Source organism: Oryzias latipes, chromosome 12, assembly GCF_053564925.1.
Source record: "Oryzias latipes strain Hd-rR chromosome 12, Olatipes_Hd-rR_3.1".
NCBI classification, from domain to species: Eukaryota; Metazoa; Chordata; class Actinopteri; order Beloniformes; family Adrianichthyidae; genus Oryzias; species Oryzias latipes.
Genome location: NC_136248.1, coordinates 9,704,710 through 9,718,197, shown reverse-complemented (window position 1 = coordinate 9,718,197; position 13,488 = coordinate 9,704,710). Strand labels below are relative to the sequence as shown.

Below are 13,488 nucleotides of genomic sequence, written 5' to 3'. Positions count from 1 at the left end.
TTTTCTTAATTCGTGTCCTCTGTCATAAAAAAAAAATATTCTCAAGAACACGTTAAAAGCACCAACAAAAATTTTGAGACATTAGCACATAGGAGTGGGTCTTCAAGCAGGCTTAAGCTTTCCTGTAGCCAAGCAAGAGTTCAACAAATCCTACTCCCTGCTGGTTTCATCTGACTCCTTGTTATAAAATTAAAATCATTTCCAAACACCTTCCAATCTTGCGTTTCCTTCATTTGTATCTGTGCACCTCCAGAACCCAACCTCCTTCTTCCAAAACCAGACTCCATTATGCGAAGCTGACTCATTACATTATGAGCACTCAGTGGATTACTCCCCTCACTCCCCTTTCAGTTTAAGCCCTTCACCCCCCACCCCAGGCACCTCAGCTCTGCCCCCCGCTCTCTGGCCTATAAATTAATGAAAAGAAACAGCAACCCTGAATCATTTTGGCAGCATCTATGAAATTGTTTTTGAATAAGTGAGAGGTATTTGTGCAAGATGTTGTTGTACATTAGTTTTTACCCTTACTTTTTATTTTTTCCATACAGATGTGCTGATTTAGCCGTGATTTAGTAAATTATTAAAGCTGGTAGGTGCCCCGCCCTGATGAGTTTCTGAGTTTGCATTTCAATTTGAAATTTGACAGACATCAAGTGCGGTGCAATGCAAATGAAAATGCATTTCAGTGGGGGGGGGGCTGTTTTGCAATTTCATTTGAATTTTGACTAAATGTCATCTTTTATTATTGTACAGTTCATTGCAAAATGGATTTTGAAAATGAACGCTCAAACTGCATATTCAATTGTAAATTGCAACATGCATTTTTTGAATCATGACATCAAAAACCCATGACAGTTTAAAATGCTATTGATTTCCTTTTTTTTTTACATTTTATTTTCTAAATTGTGGTATTGAAGTGTCAATTTTATTATTGAATTCTAAACTGCAAAATACATTTTCATGTTCTATACCTGAATTGCATATTGATTTGTCAATTGAAAAATGAAAAACATAACTTGAATTATAACTAAAATAAAACTTCAATCCAACTCATTAGGAGTGCTGTCAGCCACTTCATCCCTCACCATTAGGACTTTAGGAATTCATCCAAACAGTCAGTTGCCAAATATGGAAATTGAGTAACACCAACAAACAGGAAGCCACTTTTATATTTCAAATGTTCTTTAACAGAGTTCTTTGACCTGGACTGTTGTGATTTAACCATTTATACATTTCTCTTGTTATGCATTATGTATGTTAGTGCTTTGCATGCAAACCATTTTAACCCAATACGCCCTATTGACATAATTTTTCTGCCAACTGGATTACTGCCAACTGCATTTTAAAGCAAGTTCAACAGAGGGTTTGACGCATACTGAAATCAAACTAACTTCGGGTAGTTCACTGATTAATTAGGTTGTATGTTTTTCAAGGTCAAAGGAAAGCATTGTTCTCATTCAATCTTTTTTTTTAGTTTTATTCTGCCTGTGCTATTTTCTCCCATATTGCAAGCTTTTGGAATTAAAATAAAATGTATAAATGCTAAGCTACTCTTTTTCGATGCCTGAACTGTGACAAACCTTTTATTGAATCTGTTCTCCTCCTCTGATGGCGGAACAATTAGAAGAAGCAAAAGAAAACGTATATTAATGAGACACACATGTATGATAACCCTGAAGTCCCAGTGAAACCATGTTGTTTGCTTTTCTAAGTATTATTATTATAAATATTGAGGTTTGTTGTGGGACTTTCGGAACAATAACATAATGCAGTAGTACATTGTTTAGATGGAAATGATTATATGTTCACTAACATGTTTAAAGTTCTGTTTACCTGTTGTGCATAATTATTAAGATATATCTATATATCTATATATATATAAACATATATAGATATATATATCTATATATGTGTGTGTGTGTCTATGTGTGAATCAGTGTGTGTGTATTTTTATAAGTTTATAAGTTTGTGAGCATCTCTGATTATTGAGACTGAATGAACTCCATATTTTAAAGGCATAAGTGTAATAAAGCTTGACAAAAACTATGATTTGCTACTCTAAAACTGTTTTGATTTTTATTTAAAAGCTGACCCTTAAAGTTATCTTTAATGGTCAGTTGTGTATTTTTAAATCAGCTTTGATATTTGACACATAACAACATTTTTCACACATCCAAAAGAAACATAAATAAATAGATCAATAAATAAACATCAATGGCATTTGTTGGAAAGAATTATTCATTTAAACCAGCTTATTTAGTATAAGACCAACTTACATTCAAAGCAACAACAGCTATTTACTGATTGTGCGTCAATCAAACCTCCAATGAGACTTCATTATTATGATAACTTGAAAGCAACCACATTTCCTTCTTTCCTTTAATGATTAAAGGACAATGATTTATATATGAACCAATGATTACTTTGAGTGTTTGTGTGATTTTGTTGTGTGGCATTTTGGTAGAACTTGACTGCCTTTTTTTTTTTATCGTTTTAGGTGTAAAAAATCTGAGTACTTAATCTTCATGACCAATTCTTGGTAGCTCTGTAGCTTTTGTCTATGAGAAACATGTACAGTGGTCCATTGTTTATCCCACGATATATACTCTGGTTCTGCCTGTGCTGGTCCCCAGCCCGGGTAAAACGTAGGGTTGTGTCAAGTAGGGCAAAACAACTTGTGCAAATCAGTGAAAGCTTCGTGACTGTGGCGACCCCTATAGGGATAAGCCGAAAAGTGAACAACATATACTGTATATATATATATATATATATACACACACACATATGGACAGTTGAGGTGATTTAATTAATATGTGTATTTAAAAGTGAAAAGCATCATATTTCCCTTAATAGATTAGAAGGTAAAATGTTCATCTTGAAAAACAAAGTCTCTCCATGATCTGGTTAGTTAACGCAGCAGTAAACTTGGTCCACAATACCCCAACCCAGTAAATATGCAACATCAGTAGTGTTCTGTTTGATGATGTGTGACGGATAAAGCGGTGCGCAGCTTTGTGAAAAACAACAACACGTCAACCTTCAGCAAACTGTCTGCAGCTTTCAAGGTAACTGAAAGGGTAGTGTGAGCTTCAGCTTACCAAATGTCTCAATGTCTGACAGTGCATCTTCAGTTTTACGTTAGGGCATTCCATATTTTTGTGAACCCAAACAAAGCAGAATTAGAAACCCTGACTTTGTATTGTACTCATCTAACTGCAGTTTGATCATAAAACAGACAACCTTGTTGTTCTTTGTATTTGTGGATCTGAATCCATTCAGTCGTTGGGTCTCAGCTGGGTCTTTCTGCACAGAGTTTGCCAGCATGGATTATTTCTGGCTGCTTTGGTTGCATCCCCCCCTCCTTGTACTACTCCTTTGTCCAAAGGCTTGCATGTTGGGTAAATTGGTGATTAAAGATTTATTGCAGATGGCAGCATAAGCATTCCCCTCTGTCTGCCTCACTGTCTTAGCTCTGTATCAGAGTGACGGTCTGTCAAAAGTGTGCTGCTCCCTGTGTTCACTCTTAACAGGTTTGATGGATGGATGGATAGATGGGTGCACGGACAGACAGATGCGTGGATAGTCACACGTTCCAGGTGGCTAAAAAGCTGAAAAATTGCCAGGAATCTATGAAATGTTATTTTTAGAAAAAGACAGAAAAAAGGCAATTTTCCCATTTGAAAAAAATATAAAAGAAACTAAAGGGTGATTTGGGTCATTGTAATTTGCAGTCAAGGTCAGCTGAATTTAAAGATATTTTATAAACAACTTCAAATGTGTTTAAAATAGCAAAACCAATTTAGATTTGAAAAATTCCAGAAAAGCTCCAAGGATTTGATTCCCCACAGAGAGACACTTAGAGGAATTTTGTTTCAGTTCAGGTACATATGTTGGTGAACCCTTCATTGTCTAATGCAGGGGTCGGGAACCTTTTTGGCCAGGAGAGCCATAAACGCCACATATTTTTAAATGTAATTTCGAAAGAGCCATACAATAATGTAGTGTCCCTTTCCCACACTAAGGCACGGAGACTTAACCTCTTTTAGGGTTCTTTATTCTGGTTACTGTAGACCGCAACAAACGCCGTACAATCAATTCAGCAACACCTGAATCTCTCCCGCCGAGACGAGAGCGCTTCTCCCAACTTTATATTCCCCCGTCCTGCTCCAGCCCTCCCATTTCCTTATTCGGCCCATGGCTGAACCCCATTGGTCCAAACTCCCTAACAACAGGCTGAGCGACAGAACTGAGGGCCAATCAGATCTCTGCTTGAACGATGCGTTCCATGAACTCCAGAACTTTTAACGCGGCCCAACAGCCAAGTTAAACTCAGTCCGCGACAATATGTTTAAAACTAAATATACAAATGAATGTGTGCATTTGATGTAATTTCAACATTTTTAAAGTCCAATAAGTCTGTGGATTCTTTTTAATAACATTGTTATACTGTTGCTAATAAATGATGAGTATTTCTCGTGGTGGTTTTGCTGATGGTCTAGTCTGGTTGATCCGTGGTGAGTTTCTGCTTCATGCAGGCGTTGAGACTTTAAACGTGATCGTAGGTCTGAATGTTCTTTAGATGTGAGACAGACATGGAACCAAACACACACACCCACGCTGCAGGAGTGACGGGCAGCAGGTTTACGTTTTTACCATCTCTGCGCGATTCACCTGCTGCCGGTCCCCCCACCCCCCCCACCCCCTCTGCTTTCTTCCTCACACATCCCGTCCCCAAAACTGCGCGCTCTTCCTCAGGGAGGCAATTCAAAGGTTTCCGGGTGGTACAAACTCTGTGAAATAATAGATAACAGTAAACTGATAGTTTTTTCTCCAAGCACCGCTACTACTGCGCGCCTCTGGCATTGCATCGCGCCCGAGAAGGACTGGTCTAATGAAAAAAAAAAAGTATAATTAAGGATTTGTCTGCGAGCCACATGTGACCATCAAAAGAGCCATATATGGCTCGCGAGCCATAGGTTCCCGACCCCTGGTCTAATGCAAACCATGGCTCCTTTCTGTCAGGAAGTATTAGCACTGAGAACATCGAGCAAAAGAGAAAAAAGGCTGGGCTCCTCGTGTTGCACAGCTGGAAAGGAGCTTTGCTTCTTTAGATCCCTTTCAATATTACCTGCCTTTGTTTCAGCGGACAAAGACTGGCATCCTGCCTCCTGGTGAATCTCCTTATGCCTGATCTCTCTCTATGATTGAGTCATCTGAAATCCCTAACATTCACACAATGTGATTTATGCTTCAGGAGATTAACTGCAGATACTGTATGTTGAAAATTAAAACTACATTTTCCATGCAAGGGCACACCGGATTATAAGACACATAGTCAATGAATGGTCTATTTTTGAACTTATATTAGCTGCATTAGCTTATCTGTACCAAACTCCCAAACTTATTTACAACAAATAAAAAGTACCAGACCGATACAGTTAAAACAAATGTTACTGTGACTATGTTAACTCCCAACTTTGTTAGGATCACATAAAAAAATCGAACACCTCTATTCGTTAGCCACATTAGGGTATTCATGACACCCCAACCATAACTTTAGATCTAATTTGTAACGTTTTAAACATTAGCCATAGGAAAAGCATTAGCCATTTTAGAAGCATTAGGCATGTTAGCATATTTATAGTACGTTTAACTGCCAACCTTGTTTGCAACATGTAAAAAACATACTGATACAGCTAATACAAATGTTACAGTGACGATACTAACTCCTACTGTCCAAATTCCCACACTGATCCCGAACTACTAAAAAACTAGATAGTGTGGGACTATCTAGGGCCCTGGATTTTAAAGGGCGTATACCAGGGGTTCTCAAAGGCCAATGGCGGCCCTCAGTAAAAGGTGGTAAAATGGAGGCCCTCAGTAAAAGAGAGCCAGAGCAGGTTCCTGTGAGGAAAAACGTGTTGGCGAGGAGAAAAGGCGATTTTACGCTTAGTGGACACATTTGTCGTACCTCAAGAGCTGGATAAAGTCATGTGCCTTATTTGCAAGCAGATAAATGCAATGCTCAAAGAATTCAATAAAAATCATCAATATGTTACAAATTGTAAAAACTATGACAAATTTATCGGCGAGGAGCGCAACAATTAGCTCCAACAACAACAACGAGGCTATGCTGCACAACAGATAATGTTTACAAAAAATGGCTAGATTCAGTGAAGCTGTGACTGAAGCTGTGACTGAAGCTAGCTACGCTGTGGCTTTGGAAATGGCCCGGCCTAGCAAGGCCTCAAGTGACAGGGAGTTTGTAAAAAGAATGTATGCTGAAAGTAGCTGACATTGTTCATCCAGAGCAAAGGGGAAAGTCTGTCAAATCATACAATAACTAGACGAGTAGAAGATCTGGGAAGCAACCTCCGACCACAACTGGGAAAACATCTGGAGGGCCTGGTTAACTGTACAAATGACATTTGGTCATTAAAGTTATTAAAAACAACTTTTTCTGTTTAGCCAATTCTTTTCACCAAAATTGGCTCCCAGTCTAATGTCGAATTCCTAATTTGGCCCTCCACTACACAAACTTTGAGAACCCCTGGCCTACACCAAGCTATTTTACATTTTTTACTGTAAACCATATCCTTTGGCATGTCCTTTATTTTTCAGAGCTCTTTTCCAACCTGGAAGTCAGGTGCCTCTGTATTTGAGGTACAGGCTTTGGCTCGATGTGGGTTTCGTCCATTTCATGACCTTGACCTGCAGTCAGCCTCGGCAGCGTGTCTGCCTTTCACCCACGAAAACGAGCAACATCCAAACTTTTGCAAAGATGGAAGTGCATATTGTGCATATGACATCTCAATATCATTAAGTGAAAATTTAATTGATTTGAAAGTTTTGTGACGGCTATTTATGAATCGAATCCGCTGTGTTTTGAAGGTGAAAACGTTGATGGTTTATGTAAAAATATATTCAAATAATTTTTTTTCGAAAACATTGCTCAAACGCAATGAATTGTGTTCTATATTTCCCAATCTAGTGAGCATCAATGCACAATAGTTTCACACAGAGACCTTTGCAAAATTTCTAGGGCACTTTTGGAATTGTAGATTGTAGATGTAGATAACACTACAACATGGCAAACGCACTATATAGTGCTCTATGTCGTGAGTACAGAAGGAATTCAGACATAGCCTACAACTTGTTTCAGCATTCTGCACATTAGCCACATCAGAGGCATTAGCCACGCTACAAGTGTTAGCTATGTCAGCGTTTAGGCCTATTTGTAACTCCCAAACTTGTTTGCAACTCTTAAAAAACATTGATACAGCTAAAGCAACATTAGTGTTACTACGCTAACTCCAAACCTTGTCCGTAACACAAAAAAATCAACAACACACAGTTGAACACAGCTACATGTTTGCCGCGTTAGCATATTCACAACAACGCTCAACCTTGTTTGCAACATTTACAAAAACAAACATATTGAAAGAGCACCATGTACCCCTTAGAATTGCTTCAACATCAGTAAACACAAAAGAATGAATCCATATAGGGCACTCCAGATTAAGGGTGCACTGTTGCTTTTTGAAAAAAATTAAGGCTTTAAAGTGTGCCATATATTTTAGAAAAATACAGAATTTTCAGTTTGTTTTTTTAACAGGGTACCACCCTATTCAAACCACCCCCTCTCTTTTTTTACAATCCTGTGTAAATTCTCACGTCTACAATTTAAGTAAGCAGTGATCCTTAAAAAGCCCCGAATCTCCCCCAAATTTTTTCTCCCATACAGTGCCTTTTAAAGTTTTGTTTCCTTTTGCCTCCAATGCTTCTATGAACAGCTAAGGAGGCGGTGGCAAAGCTACAAGCAGACAATGCTAATGCCTCCTCTGGCTTTAGGAGCATTACGGTTCAGAAAGTTTGTCGCTTTTCCTGCCAAATACTTTGATCCTCTCAAGTCACTCCATTGTTGCACGAAGAAGCACAAAAAGAGTTGCAGAGGAGTTGCAAGTTACAGTTTTAATTTAGCTTTTCTTTTACTCTTCCTTCTAAAATAATCTTCATTTCAGTAAGTCTTTGAAGTAGCTAAGAAGCTGTTCAATTGGATCACAGAAGTATTTCTGTTTTTCTACAAAAGCAACAAGTTTATTTCCAAAAAACTGTAATTGACATTAGATTTCTTTCCTTCTGCATGAAACTTTAATGTTGTTATCATTTGGAATTTTTGTTGAATATTCCTTGTGGAAAATTAGAAAACAAAGCTTTACCGAGCTATTGGAAATGGCCTAACTCTTCTTCATCTGTTCCTTATTCTCTGTGTTGCGATATTTTTGCAACAGTTCCATTTGGCTCTTTTATATTCAGTAGCAGTATAAATATTTGATCTAAATGTTCAGCGTTCATTTTGAAACAGTTACTGCATAACAGTTTTCTATAGCGTCATACAAACCCATAGCAAAGCAAAACTGAAGATGAGATCTCGTTTCTGTCACATTTACGTCTCCTAGACATAAATGAGAACTGTTTGAGACTAAACTGCTTTTCTCATTCTTCTCAAACATTTCTCCTGAGAAATAAGTCTCACAGTGAGCACTGTTTGAGATCTCAAAATTCTCTCACAACTGTCTCTTCTCCAGATCTCAATTAAGAGAAAAATGAGCCATATCATGTTGCGCTCAAGTATGTCTCAATTTGATATCCTTACTTCAAATCCCTATCTCAGTTATGTCTCAGTGAAAGACATAAATGGTTCTGTCTCTCGTTGCTCAATAATTTAGATCTTCTTTTAGCCTCTTTTTTTATTGTCTCAGCAAAAAGAAAAATGAGAGTAGTACAAGCCCTAAAATGAGTCTCATGATGACACCATTATAGTTTATCTCGAGAAAATAATATTTTTTATTTTATTTTACTTAACTTAAAAAAGTTGTATATTGCTTACACATTTATATAACTCAATTACAATTTCAAGAGAAAAAAAGTTAAATCATTAAGACAGTCATGTCCTCAAAAGACATATTTTTCAAACTTTTTAAAAAACATGAAATTTCAAGACAACGTTGCAGTGTCAATTTAATAAACTTTTTTTTTGACTGCTTATTTAAACATAAATGAACAAGAATGTATGTTGGGTTAATGATGCTAGGTTTAGTTAAACACAAACACACGCATGCACTGGCACACATGCATACACGCACAAGTGCATATACACGCACTTATATGTTGGTGGGTATAAAACATTTAACACATTGATGTCTGAACTAAATAAAGGACATTTGGGATCGAATTTGGATCACCTTAAAGTGAACAAAAAATAGATTTTACATTTGAAACAAACAAATAAAATACACAAATAAAAATAATCAAAGAAATAAATCAACTTTAGGGTGGTACAGATTTATGGGGTTCAGTTTGAGTTACTTTATCTTTGTCTTTAAAAATCACCCTTCATGCAGCCTTACAAGCTGAAAATATTTTCTGTTTTCTTGATTTTAGTCTGCATCATATTGAACAAACAGAAGCCTGGAGTAACGCGATTTGAATTTTAAACTGTATCACAGCCTCACTTGACACAGATTTCTGATTGGTTGATCACAGTGGGAGGGAAAACTCTGTGGTTGACGTCACCAACGGGCCGGAATCTGCAAGCGGGAGAAGTGCAGAGAACGAGACTTTTGACGAGCGTTTGTCGTATTTTTTCTGCGTTTTAACAATCCGTGGGATGAATCTCCAACATATTTTTTGCTTGTCTGGAAAAGATTCAAGTAAAATCTTTGAAGTTTGAACGGTAAGTTTGCGATTTCTTTCTTCCAACTCTGAACTCAGTTGAATGCTAAAGGTGTTTTAAGCTAGCTCCGCCAATACTGCAGACGTCTGGGCTACTCGCGGTGGCTTTGGCTGTATAAGTAATTATTACATTTTACAAAGGTTAACTTGTGCTTTTTGAAATAAAAAATAGAGTCATTGAAGAGTTATTTGCAGTGCAGAGTTTACAGAATGAGTCTTGATATTTTTTCCAAACGCGTGAGTGCTAAGTAACTGTTGGAAGACATTTAATTGCTCTTCAGTTAAGATTAAGGGTCTGCAGGGTTCATCCCATCACAGTGTGACGACACCACAGACCATTTCCATTATTGCTAACTTCAAGATGTGCAGTTTCACTGTATGTGCAATTTTTACGATGTAAAAACCTTTCATCTTGTTTAAAAGATCTGCAGACGTTTGGCCTGGCATGTCATCTTTTGAAACTGGTTATGAACATGTGTTTAAGTAAAGTCATCATTAACTGCTCACATGTCTAGAAATCATAATCTGAAAATTTAAGTATGTACTGTATAGGAAAACATGTTCTCAGCCCGAGATGTTAGAGAGCACAGATGTAGCTAAGCCAACAATGTCAACATTGATATGTAGGAGGATTTTAGTGAATCATATAAATCATATTTAAAAACCTTTCCAGATCTTACTTTGTGCTGTATAAAATGTGTGTACATGTTTTTTTTTTTCCTTTCTGATTCAAGGTGATCTAAATTCTACACGTGAAAATGAGTGAATCAGAACCCATGTTCCTCCACACTGCCATTATGGAGGTCCTACCAGAGCCACACGACATCCTGGAAGAACACTTGCAGTCCATTGGAATAAATGGAGTTGTATGACGATCTACGATTCATAGAAGAGGCTGACTTGCTGCCAGCTTTGAGACCTGTTCAAGCCTGGAAACGTCTTGCTTTCTGGAAATTGAAATGTGAGTCTCAAAATTTTACAAATGAGTTTTTGTAATGCACGGAAGTGGATATGAATATGAATGGGTAACACACTGACAGTACAGTGTAAACTTAATACACTTAAGGTCTGTTCACACCGGGACGAATTTCGCCGGCGTAAATACTTGCTCTCTTCTTCTGAGTGAAAAGCGACTTTAAGAATCGTAAAGTTGCGCAGCGCCACCTTGTGTACAGGAGTATTTCTGTTTACATTAAGCGCCATCTAATGTCAGGGAATGAAATTGCATGTTCGCTCGGCTCATCGTCAGCGAAAATCGCCTGGGTGTGAACACAAAAAACGCTGGCGAATAACGCCTGGCGAATATTCGTCCCGGTGTGTACGGGCCTTTATACTGTTTGTTTGTTTTTTGTTGCAGACCAAACGCCAGAGAACAGCACATCGTCATCTGTTGAGACCTCACCAACACAATCATTATCACTTTTGTTATAGTCACCGAGATGTTCGTCATCCACATCTTCCAGAAGCCGAGGACTGTACATACATTGACTGGGAGGACAGCTTTGAAATTCCATGGAGTAAGTTTTCTGAGGAATTTGTGCAGTCTTTGGAGAGTCTTTGGAAAGGGACCTGACCCAAGACTAAGGAAGGAAATGGTTTGCACTCTTGTTGCAGAAATGATGAAAGCAAGACGTTTTTCCAAACTCTAAAAGGCTGCAGATGATGCAAGGAGAGCAGAGTGGCTGCTCAGAAGAGATGAGATGTTAAAGAGATGCTCTTTCTTCTGCTCTGCTAGTTTAATGAGGAGGATGCCATGTTCTTGTAGAAGATGCAGACGAGGTCCAGATGCAGCAGGTGCTGTTGACTCCAACTGTTATTGTATGTGGTAAGTAAAGTTTCAAATGTTAAATTATTCTAAAGGTTTTGTCTTTGTACACTGTACATGAGTGACATGTTTACTTTATCCATTGTTCTGTCTTTAGGACAGTCTTGCTTTTCCCCAAGGAGGTTCATGCTCAGTTGGGACCGCTCCATCGTACACAACAACATTGCAGCACTGTGCCTGATGTTCAGTCATTATCCAACTGAGCTGGCTTCAACCCTGGAGTTTCTGCAAAGGTACATATTTATGAGTGCTGTCATGCGATTCATTTTTGGGTGTGTTAGTTAATCATGACCTGCAGTTAATTATTCTAATTAATCTTGTATTAATCTAACTCAGGGCTGCTCATCCCTGGTCCTTGAGATCTACCAGCCTGCCTGTTTTCCAACTCTCCCTGAATTGCTTGCTGCTGATTACCTGGACCAGATGTGTTCATCCAGTCAGAATGTGGAGACATCTGGTTGAGCTGATCAACAGCTAGCAGGGCTTGGAGATCTAGAAAACAGTCAGGGTGATGGATCCCAAGGACCAGGAATGAGCAGCCCTGGCTAACCTAAAATTTAGCTTTGAAAATCCTTATTTTGGGGTAATTTGATTTAAATAGCAAGATTGTGTCACATTAAAAGAAATAAAATACAATTTAAAGGGTGGCTTTATGAAGTTTTCTAAGTATAACAGACTTTTTTCCAACCTTTACTTTTGTACCACTAAGGGATAATTCTTCAGTCTCAAACAGAACAAAGACGTAAGCCAAAGTGCTCTAATTTAAAAAACTAATGGAAATATTCTGAACAATCCAAAAAATATTGACCACAAAATTCTTAATCATACCATAATATATATTCGTTGAAATATCTTATTCCACAGTTTGCCGTCTGACACGATCAGCCCTCAGCTTCCCAATTAAGACATGGGTATTATTTTTCCCTTGTTAAGAGCCAACCATGCAAAATATGACTTGATCATTTCTTAAATGTTTGATCTGGACTGTATCATGAAAAATGAAATGAAACAGATTTGAACCTTATTTGTTAAATAGTTAATGCCCATAGTATGCTGAATTTCAATTCTTTTAACTGAAACAGATGTCCTCTCTAGCGACGTGTGGCTGCTTTTAGGGATGACAGAAACGTAATCTTATGGTAGCATGCTCCTCTTGCAACTCTTGCTCCTAAGGGACCCTTAGGAGCAAGAGTTCAGAAGCAAATGATCACAGAATGATACGAATATGAGACGCTCAAACTGATCTCAAGAGACGAGATCAAGCAACATATGAGCAACAGATTTTTCCTATGGGAAGTGCTCGCCACAGCTGACAACATTTCCCCCATTTACTTCACACAGAACACAAAACCCTGCTGAAGACAAATATGAGAATGCAGAATAGCTTCTGGTTCTTTATGTCCATTATAACCCTTGTGCTATCTTAGATGAACCCACCCTTACATTGACGTGTTCTCCCTACCATGACAAAGGTGGATAAAGGTGGAAAGATTTCATGTAATTCATGGACACCAGTGAAGATCACAAATCATTGAAGAAAAAAGGTTCAGAGCACTGTCTACTGGGTCTAGATGACCCAACTCCCAATGTTAAAGTGCCTAGGATAGCACAAGGGTTAAACTCAACTTAACTAGATGTAGCAATGATATTTCACTTCTGTGAATGAAAAAGGACACGCATGTTCAATGGGCACTGGTTTTGTGAGCAGAGTTTGAAAACGATCTAAGAACTTTCATAGTGATGAGCAAACATAAAATCTTTAAAGGCGTAAGCCCGAAACAAGGACATACACGCAATAACGCGCTTATCCAATTCTGGATATAATGTAATCCGATTGTCCTCCATATTTATTTCAGACTCCACCTGCTGATTACATCATCAACCTTTCACAGATTCAAGCTGAGTTCCTAATTTGTTGACGCTAATTC

At 38.0% G+C, this 13,488-nt stretch overlaps 1 protein-coding gene and 1 long non-coding RNA gene across 2 annotated transcripts in view; one reads left to right on the top strand and one right to left on the bottom strand.

Annotated features, from left to right (window-relative positions):
- Positions 1–13,488, bottom strand: part of LOC101174444 (leucine-rich repeat transmembrane neuronal protein 4) — a 239,364-nt gene that overhangs the window by 13,091 nt on the left and 212,785 nt on the right. The gene's annotated exons all lie outside the window — the stretch shown is intronic.
- LOC105358518 (uncharacterized) lies at positions 9,340–12,207 on the top strand. Its single transcript, XR_002874246.2, has 5 exons — positions 9,340–9,736; positions 10,470–10,696; positions 11,093–11,252; positions 11,350–11,560; positions 11,658–12,207. It is a non-coding gene; the product is annotated as an uncharacterized LOC105358518 (long non-coding RNA).